We start from the raw sequence: 5,160 nt of genomic DNA on the forward strand, positions 1-5,160 counted from the left end.
CTTAGGGCACCAACTGTCATGTACACACTGGTGCTGCCAAGGCAGAACCAACCCAGAGTTGATTCTGCCAAGGGGGATAGAAAGTTCTGGAGATAGGGGGGCATCCTCGATCTTTACTAGAAAGCCAGAACTTGCCAGCATCATCTTTTTAACTGTTGCCTATTCATTTTTGCTCTAACCTGAAAATAATAAAGTTGGATTCCAGCCACATAAATGTGTTTCAGGGTGATTTTGAGAGATTCCAGGAGATCTCAAAGCCGCTACATCCATCTAGCTACCCTGCTTCATTCCGTGGTATCCCCAGCGCAGAAGCCCAGAGCCCCGCCAGAGGCCAGGTTAGGAAACACCCCGCGAGCACCAAGGCTGGGGATTCCCAGGCTAGGAACTGGACAGATTGAGAAGGCACTCTATGGACAAGGAGCCTGAGGCAGGCAAAAGCAAGGCAACACCTCCACCTCTCTCGCCCTGAAATAAAGTGATCCTTGGTCAGCGTCCAGCTCTCTCCACCACTGCCCCTGAGCGGCCCCGCCAGGATTGGCAGAGCCCCCGATGGGGATAAGGGCTCTCGAGACGGCGGGGCCTGGGTGTCCAAGAGCCCAGAAAGCGATGGCTCGCCCTCCGCGTCTCCCCGTGAGTCCATCCCATCCCGCCGGGCCCAGGGTCCTACCTGTACCACTCCAGCCGTTTTTCGTAGTTCCTATTGAAAATTGCGGCTCTACGCCCACCGCCCGCAAGTCCGGGTGGACTTGGATCGCCTCCAGCAGCGCGTGGGTCCCTCCTTTCTTGACCCTGATGATAAGTGCCTGTAGCAGCCCCTTCTCCCCATAGTCCGGGGTGCTGGCGGCGCCGACCCTCTCGCTGCTCCCTTTCATTGCTCTTCGGCTTGCGAGCTCCTTGTTGGTGGTGCTGGACTCCTGCGCTTCCCTCTCCAGGAGCGCGCTCTGCGTGGTGATCATCTCGCCTGGGGCCAGCTGGGTCCGGAGCCAGACGTCCCGGGCTCCCCCTTCCGCCGCCCGCAAGCCCCCAGCCGTCGGCCCCGGGTGCGGCGGGCTGCTCTGGGGGCTCGGGCGGCTCCCAGCGGCTCGCGTTTTCCGGCGGCGTCAGCGCGGACGGCTTCGAGGGGGCACCTAAGCGCACAGGGGAGGTAGCAGAGAGGGTGGCGGCGAAGAGGTTTGGCGGAGGCGCCCGGAGGCTCCTGCAGCGACAGGGGGAACTGCAGGGATCCCGAGCCGCCCAGGAGGCTGTAGCACAGGTAGGTGACTGACAGAGACAAGGTGCACATAAACAACAGCTTGCGCGCCTGAGGCCCCTTAGCAGAGGAGCCTGGCGGCTGCGGCGCAGCAACACATGGAGGCGGAGTTGGAGGAGGTGCGGGCCACAGGGCCATCGCGACTCCTGGTTCTCGGCGGCGGCGGCGTCGACGGCCGCGGCGGCGGCGGTCCCCGGAGCTGCCCGGACATGGTTTCAGCCGCCGCCGCCGCCGCCGCCGCCGCCGCCGCAGCTGTCCAGGCGTCCTGACTGCATGAAGCGAGGCCACAGCGGCCCTGGTCCTGGCCGCTCTCCTACTGCGCCGGGGGTGGGGAGTCCGGCCGCATGGCTCTCCTCCCCACTCTTCCTCGGCGTCCGGGCGGCTCCTCACCACCCCCACTCAGCGTCTGGCAAGGGGACCTAGTGGGGCGAGTGGACCCGCCGGCTGCACCTGCTCTGTCTGCAGCGCCCCCGCTACCCCGGCTCCGCCGCAGCTCCTGCTTCAGCCTCTGGGGCCGCCGCCGCCGCCGCCGGGCGCTGTTGCAGCCCCGAGTTCCTTCCCCGCTGCTAACTTTCTGCCAGGAGAGCCAAGAGGCGCGGAGGGGTGGAGAAGCTGGCCGCCCGCCCGCCCGGCGCCTCCAAGGGATGGGGAGTGCGCCTCGCGCGCACCGCGGAGGGGCGGCGCGGAAATGGAGGCGTGAGCTGGGGCTGGGGCGCCCTGGAGAGCGGAGATCGTGCCCTCACACCCGACTGGACAAACACGAACTGGACGCAGGCCCTGCCCAGCCCCGTGTTCTTCCCCCCGCCCCCACCACCAGGGGCGCCTGAGATGCTGCGCTCTCCCGCCCTCTCGAGAGTTTTAGGGACACGGAAACCGACACCAGCCACTGGTGCCGCGCAAGGGGTAGCTGGGGGCCTGAGGACAGCGAGCTGTCGTTTCCCCCTTTCCCCAGGGACTCCAGGCCAACTGGGCTCATCCCTGACCCGCCCTTCTTTCACTCCGAATATCCTCCTGCCGGGGGCCCGCGAATGGTTTCTTCTCTGTTTTCCCACCCAAACTTCCATCTTTCCCAGCCTCCCCCATCTTATCTTGGAGCTCCTGGACGGTGGAGTTTGACACAAGCCCCCAGGCATCCCTGCCCCAGAGCTTTTGCCTCTGTCAGGCCACTGGGTGACTGCTTCCTGCTCCAACAGAGGAGGCTGTCCCCTACAGGACACCCTTAACCACAGGGACACCTGCGCCCCTTGGGGGCATTGGCACTAAAGGAGTTCAGATTTCTCTGGACTGAAATAGACTAAGCCCATCATCGCTCTGAACACCTAATAAGCAGAGACAAGTTGGGTTGCAGGGTGTCTGTGCAGTTGTCTGTGCATCGCTTCAATGAATTTTTTTTAAGTATATTTTCTAAGCAGAGAGATTTCCATCCCTCACCTCCCTCTCCTGAGGGGAATGGTAAACATCAGAAGGCTCTGGAAAATTCAAAACTAGACACTGCTTCCCGTGGCGTTTTGCTCAGGGAGGTATCAGAATGGGAGGAAGACTCAGAGGGATCAGTTGAGGCACTCTAGCCAACTCTGCTTCCTGGCGACTGGGGCTGGCCCTGCGAACCCCTCTAGGCTAGGCTCTCCCAGGTGCTGGCTCCAGGGAGCCCTGTTTACCCTGAAAGCCACAGTTGGGTTCCTGGTGAGTGAGCTTTCTCCAGGCGGGCTGATGGGGTTGGCATCTCCATTTTTGGTTGATCACATAATAGGAACAGCAGTTTAAAGAAAATATATATAATGTCTAAGTATTAATGAGATACCTAGTGCCAAAGAGGGAAAAAATGTTAATCAAATAAGAACACGGCCCTTTCCATGAGTGAACAAAAGCTCACTGCTGTTCTCAGCTGGACATGAGTTTCCTTCACTGCAGCTTTAGTTCAGATAAAGATTATTCCTTTATAATATATTTTTATGGTACACTGGAGACCTCTGAAATGCAGTCTGGTGTCCTGCAAATCATTCCTTGTAACTAGGGATGCTTTTGCAAACACCACACAACTGCATTACTGTAATGTTAACGGGATGAGGCCAACCCGAGCAGAGAGAAATACAAGCTTGGCCCATCCCTCTTTCTACTCTGAGTCCAGTTCTAGGTGGTCAGCCAGGAGGGCCCCGTTGTGGCAAATCTGGCCACCCCCATGGCCCATCTTCCTTCCAGTGCCCAGGTACCAGGACACCCTCAGTCCACTCCTTTTCAGGCTGAGCAGCTCCAGAAGGCTGCCTTGCACACCAGGCAACATAATTGCTAATGTTTGCCAGGAGGTCCCATTTTGTGAGCTGGGGTGAAGGCACATCCTGCCTCATCAGGCCCCTAGCAAATCTGGCAGAAAGGATAGAAACATAGTTACAGTTTCCTGCTTGGAAATCATCTCAGCTTCCTGCCTTGTGATAGTAGGCCTAGTCCTGGGACCACCCCACCAAGTAGGGAAAAAGAGGGACCAAGTCGAGATAATGTAAAAAAGAAGAAAAACTTGTCATTGTAACAGTGTCCCCCCTGGAAAGAATTACATATGCATACAAGCATCCTTTCCCAGATCCACCAGAAAACTGACAAATCTGTGCAGTGGGGACAAGTCTCTCTCCCCCACCCCCATCATGTTCTTGCTGAGCATGGGCACACACTGTGGGGGCATTCATTTTTATGTTTACCAGTTTTCTTGTGATTGGTTGCTATTTCTTACTGAGTCAAGAAAGTCTCTTAAGTATTAAGGACATCAGATTTTTTTTTTTTCTCTATCATATATCTTCAACTTATTGGGTCACCAGTTTGCCTTTCCTGGTAACTTGTCTTTACTGTTTTTGATTGCATGTGTGTTTCATTTTTATGTACTCAGACCCCCAATTATTTCCTTTATAGTATTTACTTTTGATAGAGAATGGTGTTCCCCAAAATGTGTAAATGTTCATCTACATTTTCTTCTAGTACTTTTTTTGTTCTATTTTCTACATTTAAATTGTAAGCCATCTGATATGCATTCCAGTGTGCAGTTTTACACAAAGATCTAACTTTATTTTTTTGCTTCATTTTCTCAGCACTACTTACTTCCCAGCAGTCTGAGACTCTACTATTATATAATAAACCCACAATGTTGGAATTTTCCCACCCAGAAATATGGGAAGTGAGTCTCCGTGCCTTCTATCTTCTTTTATATCTCTCATGGGGCTTCCTATAATTTTATTGACATGCACCCTGCACAAATCTTTGTCTGGGCAAGTGTTGGGACATCTGATCCTGCTCTGTTCAATTTCATTAAATCTCTTGCTCTCTTTTTGTTTCATTCATGAGTTCACTCATACAGTTGTCATTCTGAAGGAGCTAGTATATTCCGGGTGAGAGTTGGAGGGAGGAGTGAAGCAGATAGCAAGATCCTGGGTCCTCTTGAAGGTAGAAACAATGATACAAGCAAGTGAAACAAATAGTAAAAGAGAAAAAAAATACAGAGGACTCTAGAGCCCATTGCTGGAGTACCTTGGCTAGCCTACAAAGCCCAAGAGGAAGCCTTCGCAGAAGAAGTGACATTTCAATCCATATGTAAAAGGAGAATTGGATTAAACCAGGTAAAGCAAGAGGATTATTTTTAGTATGTGCGACATCTCACCCACCTCATTCATTTTAAATACATTTAGCAAACTAAATGGAAGGTAACTTCCCTCAGAGAAAAGGTGTATTTGCCAAAAAGCTACAGCAAGCACTATAATGAAACATAATGAAATAGTATAAGTAAGCCCTTAAAAGACAGAACCAAGACAAGTGTGACTTCCATCATGGCTTCTGCTCAGGATTGCACCAGGGTTCCCAGTTAATGCGATAAGAGAATGCAATAAGATAAGAGAGAATAATAAAGTACATCTGATTTAAGAAGAAAGGAA

General features: G+C 53.5%; 1 pseudogene; it reads right to left on the reverse strand.

Annotated features, from left to right (window-relative positions):
* Positions 1-663: 663 nt before the first annotated feature.
* Positions 664-1,387, reverse strand: LOC122907384 (annotated as a pseudogene).
* Between the last annotated feature and the right edge of the window lie 3,773 nt (positions 1,388-5,160).

The sequence above is a fragment of the Neovison vison genome, chromosome 5, assembly GCF_020171115.1.
Source record: "Neovison vison isolate M4711 chromosome 5, ASM_NN_V1, whole genome shotgun sequence".
NCBI lineage: Eukaryota > Metazoa > Chordata > Mammalia > Carnivora > Mustelidae > Neogale > Neogale vison.